The sequence below is a fragment of the Symphalangus syndactylus genome, chromosome 1, assembly GCF_028878055.3.
Source record: "Symphalangus syndactylus isolate Jambi chromosome 1, NHGRI_mSymSyn1-v2.1_pri, whole genome shotgun sequence".
Lineage (NCBI taxonomy): Eukaryota > Metazoa > Chordata > Mammalia > Primates > Hylobatidae > Symphalangus > Symphalangus syndactylus.
Window position 1 is genome coordinate 29,992,672 of NC_072423.2, and position 14,706 is coordinate 30,007,377.

Sequence of the window (14,706 nt, forward strand, 5' to 3'; positions counted from 1 at the left end):
ACAATTTAGCTAGGGACATATCCTTATTGTGTAATATAATTAAAGTCCGATTTCAGAAGCATAACTGGTTATTTTGTGGAGAGGAAATGCTAAGAACTGGGCAATAGCCAATAATCATAACTACCATTGGTTAACTTCTTTTTTTTTGAGAAGGAGTCTTGCTCTGTCGCCCAGGCTAGAGTGCAGTGGTGCAATCTTGGCTCACTGCAACCTACCTCTGCCTCCCGGGTTCAAGCGATTCTCCTGCCTCAGCCTCCGGAGTAGCTGGGATTACAGGTATGTACCATCATGCCTGGATAATTTTTGTATTTTTAGTAGAGACGGGGTTTCACCGTGTTGGCCAGGCTGGTCTCAAACTCCTGACCTCGTAATCTGCCTCCCAAAGTGCTGGGATTACAGGTGTGAACCACTGTGCCTGGCCGGTTAACTTTCTATGTGCCATGCCCTATTCTAAGTGCCTCATGCATATTAGAAAATCCTGAAAAAATTCTCATCATAAGTGTATGAGGCAGGAACATTTATTGCCCTCATTCCACAGTTGATCAAACCAGGGACATTTGCCTAAAATCACACAGCTGAAATGGCAGAGATGAGATGTGGACATGAGGGCCCATGCCCTGAGCTCCTTCTCACAGGAGAACCCTGTGGACCTGACAATCCTTCCTGGGATGCCCAAAGAAGAGGGCAAGGGTCTACCCTCTTTCTACTATTCAGGCCAGCAGGCAGGAGGGTGGGAGAGTGATTACCAAGGCTGGCATGCCATCACATCATTTTCACAATGGTACTGGAGTTATCTTTCAGTTTACCTTGGAGCATTTGAGCATCTTCCCTCTTTCTCCAGTTTCTATTTTTGTTACCAGAATTTACTCAAGGTGCATTATGAATAACTGAAGGATGATTAGAAAATCCAAATTCCAGCTTTTTAGTATCATCTTAATTTGTTTTTTTTTTTTAAATTGCAACAGTGACATATAAGCAGAAAGAATACCAGTTTTTCTTTCCTGCTGCCAAAAAGCTTCCTATTAACCTCCTGTTTTTCATCTGAGTGATTTTTTTTAGAGGCCTCAATGATTTCAAATTTTCTTTAGTCCTCTCCTGTATGATTTGTGTGGCTGTGCTCATATGCTCATAGTTTTTAGAATTTCTTCTCTCTCTCTTTTAAACTTAAAGATAACTGCCTCCTTGGGTTAGGCAATGATCCTAGCTCAGCAATGTATAATAGAATGATAATCAACTCTCCAAAAGCTTTTATTGCAGGCTGGGGAGAAGATGCCTGTGAGTTAGGAAATGTGATTGACTCCTAGGCTGGGCTCTGCCACTGATCCCCTGGGGCAGCACTTCCTCTTTCTGGTCCTCAGTTTCCTCACCTAGTAAGTAAGGGAGTTGGACTATTTGATAACTCAAGTTCCACAGCTCTAAGCAGGTTCTATGAAATTGCAGGGCCGTGTTGAACTGCCTGAAGCTCTTCTGTTGAAAGAGAACTGAGGTTCTCTTTTTCTTCCCTTTACCAGTCTCTAAACTTTATCTTCTTCTCCCTTTCTTTGATCTGTGTGTCTGAACTGAGACAACTTATGTGTCCTCTGTGCTCATCACCAGTAAAATTCCCCATGTTTTTTCCGGATTCTCTGCTCGGGTAATACGTTTCTCCCTGCCATTTCCCGTAGTCTATTCTTAATGTCTTCAGATTCCATAGAACATTCTGGAAACATTAACTGTCAAAATAGTTAACAATAACGATAGTTCCTATGTATACTCTTCTGAGTGCTTTCACATACATTTTCTAGAATCTCTACCACCAACTAACACAGAACTTTGTTCTTAGTACACACTAGGTAAATATTCAGTAAAAATGAACTATGTAAAAGGAAACTTCTGATTTTACAGATGAAGAAGCTAGGGCAGAAAAGTGAGCTAACTTACTCAAAGCTACAGCGAATTGGTGATGAAGAGCTGTTCTCAGGTTAGCGCTCATTCCACTAATCCAGATGCCCTTTTGAATCCCAGATGCTGTCATCCAGTTTTCTTGTCTTACGTTTTGGCTTTGGCAAACAGAGTTACCTGCCCTGCTTGCATTTAGAGGAAGACTCATCATTTCATGCTGCTCTGCTCTTCTCTAGCGGGTGAGGTATGACTCTGACTAGATGGGTACAGAAAGCATGGTGTGGCACCAGCATGCTGCCTTGCTTGATAAAAAATGATGGGGCAGAATAGATGAATGATTGACAAATCCACAGACCTGGAATTGAGTCTAGTTACCAGCCAGGAGAACGTCTGTAGAATTCCTAGTTTAAATCATTTCACTCCACTGTGCCTTTGATCCACAAACTTTCTAGACTGTTCATATGTTTTCAAATACTTGCCATTTTCCAGAACCGTCTTATAGGCTGCCTTAAAGAAGTGGCATTAAACCAGCACACAACTAGCAAACTCCACTTATGTTGGAGGACATGAATCTTGATGTCTCCGTTACTGTTCTGCAAGACTGGGCTGATAGGGTCAAGAACCCAGCATAGGTAATGAAATTCTTCAACCATCTGCAAATCCTTACGTATTTACAGCTTTCAGCTTCTTCTTTTTTTCCTCTAAAATGTTTTCTCACAACTGCCGACAAGAAGCAACACTGATCAATGTGGTTTTCAATTTCTTTCTTTTCCTCCCTCCTGCCATGCTGAGAAGGAGTCCAGTAGTCAAATACAGAGGCTGCAGGTGGGAGAAGGACAGAAACAAAGAGACACCCATACACTGGGTTTCCAGCTTTGGTCTGACCCCAGAATTGAGGAGTTTCTTCCCTCTTGCGGCTACTCCTCAACCTGATTCCCTTAGCAGGTTTCTGTATTCTAGTCACTGTCCTGGCTGTCCAAGTACAAACCTCTAGTGTCTTTCAAGTGGATCCAGAAGTTATTTTTGAACATTTTCTATGTTTAGCAAATTCACCCAAGCACAAAGCATGAAATACATGAAGCTGCAAATTTTGCTTACGCCAGAGCACTGAGGGGTATTGTGTGTGTGTGTGTGTGTGTGTGTATAAAATATATATAAATTAATATAAACAAATGGGAAAAATGCACATGCAGCCTATAAATGCTTGTTTTAAAGGGTCCTCACCTTGGCTCGCCCATGCAACACACCATGCTTTGCATCTGAGTCATCATAGCAAGCATGCCAGCCAGCCAGCTAGCCAATGCTCTGTTCCAAGGAAACTCAGTTACACCTGCATCTATTTCATGCAGATGAGCTGTGGCCATGGGAGCTCGGCGGCCTTCCACCATACTCTGATATGGACCATGCTTCCTGTGATAGGACCATTTGAGAAGCACATGAGAAAGGAAGCATATGGCTGTCAACAAAAATCCCTGCACCTTTTAATTTATCCCAACTCCACAGATGGGTAACTTGGGCTTCAGGGATGTGCCGAAGGTCATAGAGCTAGCTTTGTTCGAAGCAGAAAGGGCCATAGGGTTCTGACTTCCAATTCCTGGCTGGGTCCTTCCCTGCCTGAAAATGAAATGCATTAATAAACATTTCTTGATCCTTTCTTCTCTATCTTGATTGATGCCACCTACCATTTTCTTATGATGGTGTGACAACAAATGTGCTTATACCACTCAGCCACTCCCAATATACCTTAGTAATTTTTATATATTTAACTTTGTGCTTTTCATACAATAACTGCTGTTCCTATATAAACAACACCCACTTCAAGTAGTGGATGTGTTACTGAAGGATTGTGAGCAATCAGTTTTTTAAAGTCTGTCTTCTCACTGAGTTATATTTTCTGCCATTATTCCTATTTATGATTGGACTTAATAATGTCTTCTTACTCTAGTCAAATTGATCACTTTTGTTATTAATTTTCCTAGCTATGTCCCCACTCCTAGCTTCTCTGTTAAGTAATTATGAATCAGTAAATGCTCATTAAATGTGCATTAAATCAAATTCTTTATAATGGAGAGACAGAATACTGCAATGGTCATGAGTGGGATTTGGAGATTCAATGAAACTTGTGTTTGAATCCTGGCTTTTCCTAGATTACGTGGGTTGCCTTAAGCAAGTTAATTGAAATCTCTGTAAAATTAAGCTAATAATCCTCTTGGGCTTGTTGAAGTACAGCATGAGATAAAGGACATAGAAACACCTAGTACAGTGTCTGACACACATTAAGCACTCAATAAACTTTAGGTTTTGTTATTAAGCTATGGTAGGCACTGTGCTAAGCTCTTGAGGACAACAAGGAAAACAAGGTTCTTTCACTAAATCACATGGGGGTGACAGACCTGTAGACAAACAGTTATAAAATGGTGTGACATGTGCCGTAATAGAACCTGGCTCAATGTGCTAAAAGGGCACAGGGATTCAAGCAGTGGAGTCAGATTTCACTTTCACAAGTCAAACCATGCATGGTCTGCGTTCTCTCTTACATATGCTGGGGAACGATATTTTCATATGTTTCCTATCATAGTCTATGTTATTATATAGCTTATAAATTTATACCCATGTATTATAAACTTGGGTTTTATTCACAAACTCATGTTTACTAAACTTCATGGGAGATTTGGGGATTTTGAAGAGCAATTTTAATTATTTTTGATTCTAATCCGTTGAGTCTAAGCCTCCCCGCCCTTAAATGCCTCTCACCTGTACCTAGGGTTGCTCTGGGTGGTTGAGAAAGGTCTACTGGAATGATTCATTAATCCAGGTCATTCATTTAGCCAACAGATACGGATCCCATGCCATGGCCACACATTCTTTTGGATGGCAGGATGCAAAGAGAGTCTACCCAAGGGACCAGGTCTTGTCCTCAAGGGGCTTATTTTTATTTATTTATTTATTTATTTATTTATTTATTTATTTATTTATTTATTTATTTTAAGACATGGTCTCACTCTGTTGCCCAGGCTGGAGTGCAGTGGCGTGATCTCAGCTCACTGCAACCTCTGCCTCTTGGGTTCAAGTGATTCTCCTGCCTCGGCCTCCTGAGTAGCTGGGATCACAGGTGTGTGCCACCACGTCTGGCTACTTTTTGTATTTTTAGTAGAGATGGGGTTTCGCCATGTTGGCCAGGCTGGTCTCAAACTCCTGACCTCAGGCGATCCACCCATCTTGGCCTCCCAAAGTGCTGGGATTACAGGCGAAAGCCACTGTGCCCAGCCCAAGGGGCTGTTTTTACATGGGGCAAGACAAACAGGCAAGTTGTGTCAAATATGTCACTAGAGTTTTGAAGCCAGGGCTACAGGAGAGTGATCAATTCTGCTGGGGCCAGGTGCAGTAGCAGAGAGTAGGGGAGGCCAAAGCTTGCAGGGTGAGTGAGTAATCACTGCCAATTATAGTTAGAAAATATTTTTCTTCTTCAGAGAAAAGAATTGCAGGTAACTGCCTACAGGCAGAAAGCATGAAGTAATTAAGTCAGACAAATGCATTATCAAGTTCCATTTTAAGGAACTTGAAATGAGGTGTTGTTCTCAGCGACAGGTTTTATTACCTTTAACATCACTGGGCTTCCAGAGGTCTTCTGTGTGGTTGGTGAAACTCATACTTCCAAACTGACTTCAAAAAGAGATTAATGTATTGTATACTTGAAAATTGCCCAGAGAGTAGATTTTCAATGTTCTCATTACAAAAAGTGATACGTATGTGAGGTGATGGATATGTTAATTAAGTTGATTTAATCATCATGCAGTGTATACATATATCAAAACATCATGTTGTAGACCATAAACATTTACAATTTTTCCTTTGTCAATTAAAAAAATAAATACATAAAAAGATTAACAAGATTAACGAGTGGTATAAAACATGCTTTAGATATATTCTTTTTATGTTTACTGAAAGTTTAAAATATAAGTAAATGTATTTAATTATATAGCTAACTGAACAAATGTAAACTTATTAGAAGAAAAGAAAAAAAGTCCTGTAATCTTTACCCTCCTAGAGATAACTACTGCTGAAATTCTGATTACTAAGCTCCTAGATTTTGTAATATGCAAAAACAAATGAATATGAGATCAAACTATATTCTGTAAACTCTTTTCACTCAGCACTATAGTGTCAATATCTTTCTATGTCAAAATATATATATATATATTTATAAGGCTAAATAATTATTATAACTTTAAGAATAAAAAATAGCAATCATAGAAAAAATACTACAATAATCAGTGAATATATCTTTGGGATCTTTGCTAGACCCTGTAAACCTATTTAGAAACAACAACAAAACGCAAGAGATGACTAAGAGATACACATGGAACCTCAGTCTATAATTACTCTTCTATAAAACTAATGAGGCCAGGTGTGGTGGTTCATGCCTGTAATCCCAGCACTTTGGGAAGCCGAGGTGGGAGAATCACTTGAGCCCAGGAGTTTAAGACCAACCTGGGCAACATAGGGAGAACTTATCTCTAAAAAAAAAAAAAAAAAAAAAAAAAAAAAAAAAAAAAAAATTAGCCAGGCGTGGTGATATGTACCTGGGGTCCCAGCTGCTTGGGAGGCTGAGGTGATGCCTGAGCCTGGGAGGTCGAGGCTGCAGTGCTCCATGATAATTTTACTGCACTCCAGCCTGGGCAAAAGAGCAAGATCTTGTCTCTAAATAAAATAAAAGCAATGTGAATTTTCATATAAGACACTCCTTCCTGGGCTTAACCAACATGGAAAATACCTGTCTGTGTGTGTACGACAATCAAGATGGACTTTTCCTGGCTGATATGGTTTGGCCATGTCCCCACCCAAATCTCATCTTGAATTGTAGCTCCCATAATTTTCACATGTTGTGGGAGGGAACTGGTGAGAGATAATTGAATCATGGGGGCAGTTTCCCCCATACTGTTCTTGTAGTAGTCTCATGAGATCTGATGGTTTTATAAGGGGAAAGCCCTTTCACTTCATAGTCATTCTCTCTCTTGCCTGCCACCATGTAAGACGTGCCTTTCACCTTCCACCATGATTGTGAGGCCTCCCCAGCAATGTGGAACTGTGAGTCCATTAACGTCTATGAGTCCATTAACTATTTGAGCTCATTAACCTCCAGCCACATGGAACGGTGAGTCCATTAACCAGTCTTGGGTATGTCTTCATCAGCAGTGTGAAAATGGACTAATAAACTGGCCCAGTTACCATGACCACAAGAGAATCATGAACTTATTGTAGCATAAGTCACCTCATCTCTAAAAACAGAGGGCCAGAGAAGATCTCTAGCATGCATTTGGCTCTTTTGATCTATGATACCGTCTTTTGGGAGAAATGGCTTATTTTAGAAGCATAGATAGAGTTAAATAAAAGAAATCTCATGCAGGAAGGGATTGTAATATGCCCTGCGTTTAGAGTTCTGATTAGAGTGGCCCATGTTTTCTAATCCAATTCTAAAATGACTATTTAGGGGCTCATTTCTATTAAGAACAAGTTAATACAGTGGTATGACAGGCTAGGCCGATTGCTGGGAAGCCAATTAAGAGGGTTAGCCCTGGTCCAAGGACCTGAGCTGGGGCCAGGAAAGCATAAGGCAGAGGTGAGCTTGGGGGTGAGAGGGCTGGGGTCAGCTCTGCCTCGACTGCCAAGGCTTCAGTGTTCTTTGGCAGCTTGAGGTCCTTGATGATTCATCGCCTATGTCTCTGGGGGGGATGAGATGGTCCATGTGCACTCTTGGCTCTGCTGCCAACTGCTTAGTAGGTTCAGAAACATGGATTTTGGGCTGCACATGTGGCTCGCGCCTATAATCTTGCACATGTGGCTCACGCCTTTGGGAGGCCAAGGAGGGCAGATCATTTGAGGTCAGGAGTTCGAGACCAGCCTGGTCAACATGGTGAAACCTCATCTCTACTAAAAATACAAAGATTAGCTGGGTGTGGTGGCGGGTGCCTGTAATCCCAGCTACTTGGAAGGCTGAGGCAGGAGAATTGCTTGAACCCAGGGGGCAGAGGTTCCAGTGAGCTGAGATCACACCACTGCACTCCAGCCTGGGCGGCAGAGTGAGACTCCATCTCAAAACAAACAAACAAACACCAAACAAAACAAAACAAAACACACATCGATTTTTTAAGGGGGAGAGTCTGGCAAAAATGCCCCATAGGGATTGGAAGAGACAGACTGAAGAGACAAAGGCCAGGGAGGAGTCCAAATATGAACCACCACAATCATAGTTTGTGGATCCCTTCTCTGTATCAGGTGCTGTAATGCACACTACATTCATTTACAAAGATCCTATAGGATAGATACTGCTGTTGTCTCCAATTGATGATCAAGAAATGGAGACTAGGAAAGGTTATGTAACTTGATTGAGGTTACACCGTAATAGAACTGAAATCCAAATTCATGCAATTTATTTCTAGAATCCATGCTATTAGGCACCGTGGCACACCCACAGAGGTGAAAGCACAAAAACTAGAGGTGGGGTCCAAGGGAGAGATAAGCAGATTGCAGAGTCAGAAACAATTGTAAATAAAGAACTGACAGAAATAGGCAAGTCTAGGAGGGAATTAGTTTTGATATATTATGTATATTCTATGCATTTATGTATAGCCTATTTCTCAAATGAATTTAAAGTAGCTTCTATTTTATATCTTAATTTTTGAAATTTTTTTTCTACGGCCAAAAAATGGATATCCCTGAAGTTTACAACCTGGCATACACACAGTTTGCATCCCAGTACATATGACTTTTTAAAAACATATGACTACATTTAAGCCTAATTGTTTGAGGATCTGTTTCATTACTTGGTCTTTTACTTGGCCATATACATTGAAGAGTGATTATAGCTCCTGAATCTATCTCAATTTCACAAATTTTGCATTTGTGCTGAGAACCTCTGAGGTAAGAACCTTAATTAAGCAAATGATTAGTAATGAGAACAGAAGTAAACATAAGTCTGGTTAAGAATAATTAGATGATATATCCTCTGCTGGAACATTGATAGATTTTAGCATTAAAATGTATGAACCAAAAATATGGCTTTGTCTTGAGAATTGAAGGACTCACAGGTTTTTTTTTTTCACTAGTAGTAGTACTATGAACCTATATTTGAACTTTATTTTTATGCTCTTGCATATAAAGATTGTACTTCGGTTTGAATCTTCAGGTGTTAAACCATAAATGTAATAATCATCAAAGCATGGCCTTAGGAATGCTTCCTGATGTTGTGTCCTTTGTCCTTAGGTCATTCTAATGAGATTAGTGAAGAGACAGTAGAGTCCTGATTTTAAGGCTGAGCAAAGAAAAGCAAAGAGAAGGTGGGGTTGCTCACCAGCCCTGCAGCACCTTGACTGACCTGGGTGCCCTGACTCTGGAGCCAGTGTTCTCTCCAGCTGTTCCTCCCTTTTGTCATTCTTATCAAATTTGAGGATTGTTGTGGAAGAGAGATATTTGAATGGCTGGAGCACACCACTCAAGACAGAATCCCTGAAAACAATGCTGATGTTTTATAGGGACAGCAGGATTGTGGAGAGTATCCACTGGAACTGTCTTGTGCGGTCAGGCACTTGGCTCAGCTTAGCCACTAACTCTCTGGGTACTCCGGGCATTGAGCATTTCATGATTACAGGAATAGCTAACTTTCGGGTAGTTATAAAAGCACTTTGATAAGTATAAAGGGTTCTGCAAGTATGAGGTAGAGCAACTGTTAAAAGAAATTAAAAAGAGGAAATTTCTCTTTTCAGTGGTGAATTTCTCTCTTATTGGCATAGAAGCTTTTGGCCTGCTGGTGGCTTCCTTTAGGTCTGTTTGTATATTCTTCTTTGAGTTTATCAATGTTCCATTCAGCTAGGTCACCTGTCCAGCAACCAGTTCTTCAGCTTGGAGACTCAGCAAGTTATCCAGGCCTGTGACCACAGAGCCTTCATTCTTTCTTTGCTTCTCTCATGCTATTACTTCCTTGTGATCTGAAAGGGCTGAGAGTGGTGGGAGGCGGGGAAACAATATCAGTCACACTTTGGGAGGCCAAGGTGGGTGGATCACTTGAGGTCAGGAGTTGGAGACCAGCCTGGACAACATGGCAAAACCCCATCTCCACTAAAAATACAAAAAAATCAGCTGGGCAGGGTGGCGCTTGCCTGTAGTCCCAGCTACTCAGAGGCTGAGGCATGAGAATTGCTTCAACCCGGGAGGCAGAGGTTGCAGTGAGCCGAGATCACGCAACTGTACTTCAGCCTGGGTGACAGAGCGAGACCGTGTCTCAAAAAACAAGCAAACAAACCCAATGTCAGTCAATTTGGCTACTTCTAGGAGTTACACATTTTGTATGTGTGTGTGTGTGTGAGAAGAGGTTAAAATTAACAGATAAGGTGAGGTGGATTGGTGAATCTTATTTGTTCAGTCTCTTTCTGTTCCTAATTATCAGAGATTAGAGTAAGCTTGGCTGGACTTTCAAAAGGATTTGTAATATTTTTAAAGAAGGTAAAGGGAAAACAAATTTGATTAAAATTTTTTCAGTTCTTGAGGGCTCATTTTGCTTTGTGTGTTGTCATTTTGTTTTTATTTCAGGGTTTTAGGGGAAATGCAAACCCAAACTGCAATTTTAATATATTGTAACGAATTTTGGGGCATACACGTGTGTTTTGCAGCTCCTTTCAATGGAGAATTGCTATTTGTCTTCAAATCATGGGGATTTGGATTAAAGTTATGGAGTGTCTGATTAAAAATTGGAACCTGAGATGAATAATAGGGAATTAAGGCATTTTGTCATAATTTAATTTTTATTCCTTTCTAGAAAAAAAATTGCTCAACATAACATAAGCTGGGCCCACTCAAATGGGGGCACGCATATGTTACCCGTTCTGCCAGGCTCACAACCAATTGGAGTGTTAGCTATTTATAAATTCAAGGTTGACTTAAACCATCTCACCACCACACAGAGCTCCTTCCTTAATAAAAGAAGATCCACTGGTAGGTGTTGGGAGCAAATGTTTAACAAGCGTCTTCCGGCTCTGAAATATGGAGGAGGAGAGGAAACGTATGGCAGTTGCAACTGAGGCCATAGATGGCAGTACGAAAAGACTGCAAAGGGAAAGGATGATGCTAGAATCAGTCTGTCCATATGGGGACCTTCCCTGATGGGGAAACCGGTGGGGGAGAGAGGCAACAAAGAAACGTGATGAGAAAAGCATGAGAAATATGCCTACCCCTTCCAACATGATAAAGAGAAAAGCAGGTGGTTATTTTTGACTTTAGGTGGACTTGCTTCCAGTGTGATCTAGAGGTGCTCATTTGAGAAGGTAAGTCAGAGCAATCTGGCAAGCTGTTCTATGTGTTGCTCTATTGCCGGGAAGATGGAGGACACAGAAAAACTCCTTGCCTTTTTCCATGGAAAACTTAAATTGCAGTGATCTAAGGCAGTGGATGGGAAAGAAGATATATCAGTTAAGGCTCATTGAGTTGCAAGTGCCAGAAAAACCCAACTGAAGCTTACTTTAAAAAAGGAATTTATTGGCTGCATTATAGAAGTCCAGGAGCAGTTCTGCCTACAGGGATAGCTGTATCCAGTGTGTCATTAATAAACGGATTTTTGCATCTTTCCATTCTGTTCACCTCCCTGATAGTTTCATTCTTGAATTGAATGTGGTGGTGTGATGACTGACAGTACCTTCAGGCCAACAGAATTCCAGATTCCTGCCTGATGCAAAAGTAGCCTATTTTCTCCCAACAGTTTGAACAAAAAAATCTTGGGCCTAATTTTCCTGGGTCTGAATTGGGTTATGTACTTAACCTTGAGCCAGGAGAATGTAATGTGCTGATTGCTTAGGTCTGGGTTGCACAGCAGCCCTAGAGTTGGAGGTGGAGCCAGATGCAGTAAAGCACAAGGACAGTGCGTAGACAGGAATGGACGCTGGGCCACCAAAACACAGCAATGGGCACTAGACAAGGGAACCTAAAATATGTTGAGTGCCACCTATGAGGTGCTTGGTTCGTTCACCTTTTGTCATGCAAAGTTCACACTCTTCCTTGGAGGAGGTCTTGATTTCCACCATTTTGTGAATGAGTAAACTGTGACGCAGAGAGGTGAAGTAATGCTCCCAATGATGCACACTAGTAAGTGGCGGAGCTGGGGTTTGAACCTATGCCTTCTCCACTCTGCTAGTATTCTCCATGCATCTAACTAACATCCAAGACCAGTTATCTGGCCAAGCACAGTGATTCATGCTTGTAATCCCAGCACTTTAGGAGGCCAATGAGGGAGGATGGCTTGAGGCCAGTAGTTCAAGACCAGCCTGGGAAAAAAAGTGAAGCACCATGTCTACAAAGAAGAAGAAGAAAAAGAATGGGGCGTGGTGATGTGTGCCTGTAGTCCCAGTTACTTGGGAGGCTTAGGTGGGAGGATCACTTGACCCCAGGAGTTCAAGACTGCAGTGAGCTAAGATCAGTTTGGGTGATAGAGTGTGGCCCTATCTCTAAATAAAATAAAATACAAATGGATCACCTACTGATCATCTAACCAAATCCTTCTTAGCTATCCTGCCCCCTTTTTGTTTTACAAGTACAGCCATGCACTGCACAATGAAATTGTCAATAAGGGACTACATATATGGCAGGGTGGTCCCATAGATTATAATACTGTATTTTTACTGTAGCTTTTCCATGTTTGGATATGTTTAGACACATAGATACTTACCATTGTGTTACAGTTGCTTACAGTATTCAGCACAGTAGCACGCCGTACAGGCTTGTAGCCTAGGAGCAATAGGCTACACCATATAGCCTAGGTATGTGGTAGGCGACACAGTCTAGGTTTGTGTAAGTACACTCTGATGTCCTTACAATTGCGAAATTGCCTGAGGATGCATTTCTCAGAAAGTATTCCCATCGTTAAGTGATGTGTGGCTGTTTAGTTCTGTCCTGGATGGCACTGAGGTGTCTGTCTATAGGAAGGGTGGGGGTATTTCTTTGCTGACATCAGACCCCCGCCATTTAGCACTACAGAAATAGGGAAGGCTGAGTTGCTACCTGGGGCCTATTGACTACAAGGATCGTAGAGTAGAGGGGTGTCTCTCTTCGTTTCTCTTCCCCCTTCCTTAGATCGCATCGTCACTCCATACCTACTTCTACCCGGCACCTAGCCTCTCCTCTACCAGTGGCAACCTCCACTCGACGTTGTCAAACCAACCTCATTCCATTGCCCAGTATCTGAAAACACCATATCCTATTCCATCAAACCTCAGGTCCTCTGTCTGGATGTCACAGATCTCTGTAATCTGATTCCTTATCCCCCTCCCTAGGCCACTCTGCCAATCTTATTTGCTAGTTTCCAACTCAACTCTAGTCAGGTTTGTCTCCTCACTGTCCCACAAACCTGCCAGGCCCGTCTTTGCATCACAACTCCCTGCCAAGAAGAACCATCCTCCACCCACTCCTCCTGTCCAGAACCTTCAGGCCCAGCTGTTCAATGAAGTCCCCCTGCACGCTCCCACCCCTGGTCTCCTCATCCCCTAAATAACATTCCATTTTCATTTGTATATACAGAAACACACACACACACATACACACACACAGTCTTCGTGAATACACACATATGCATGTACATGTATATATACATTCATACATGAGTGTGTTCACATGTATCTCAAATGTTCCTATGAGAGCATGAACTCCTTGAGGATAGAATTCCTGTTTCCAATTTTAAAATTTTCAATTAATTGTATTTATTTATCAATTTTGGGGGTATCTTTATTGTGCTTGGCCCAGTTGCAGGCTTGTAATATACTCTTTGTCAATAGAAAATTGTTGACTGCTTCAAAAAATGTATCAGAATCATGCATGTGATAATACATTTAATAATAAAGAAGAGCTTATGCTAGAAAGCAACAGTCTCCTGCTCTACTTCTCATCAACAGTTTCAGACTTTAGGCTGGGTGTGGTGGCTCACGCCTATAATCCCAGCCTATAATCCCTGGGAGGCTGAGGTGGGCAGATCTCTTGAGCCCAGAAGTTCAAGACCAGCCTGGGCAACAATGGCAGGACCCTGTCTCTACCAAAAATACACACACACAAAATTAGCAGGGCATGGTGGCTTGTCTCTATAATCCCAGCACTCTGGGAGCCTGAGGTGGGTGGATCACTTGAGCCCAGGAGAAGGCTGCAGAGAGCCATGATTGCGCCACTGCACTCCAGCCTGGGTGACAGAATGAGACCCTTTCTCAAGAACAAACAAAAAACAGTTTCAGACTTTAGTTCTATTGGTGGTTCTCCCTATAACTGTCTAGACAGTCTGTTTACACAGCTATTTCTTGATTTATAATTAGATAATATATATTGACTCTCCTTTGTGAAAGTTGAGAATTTACCTCATTTTTACTAATTCCTTCTAACCAGTGTTGACCTTTTGGTTATCGTTATAATTTTGAATATTATACTTAATCCTCTATTTCTTATCCTATTAATTTAAAATACAAATTAGGATATTGATTGATTATTTGATGGGAAAGAGTTTGAATTGATGACAAGTCACCTAGCTACTTTTTTTTTTTAAACTTTTTTTTGAGGCAGAGTCTCGCTCTGTCACCCAGGCTGGAGTGCAGCAGCATGATCTCAATCTCAGCTCACTGCAACCTCCGCCTCCTAGGTTCAAGCGATTTTCGTGCCTCAGCCTCCCGAGAAGCTGGAATTACAGGCACCTGCCGCCACGCCCTGCTAATTTTTGTATTTTCAGTAGAGATGGGATTTCACCATATTGGCCAGGCTGATCTCGAACTCCTGACCTCAAGCAATCCGTCCGCCTCAGCTTCCCAA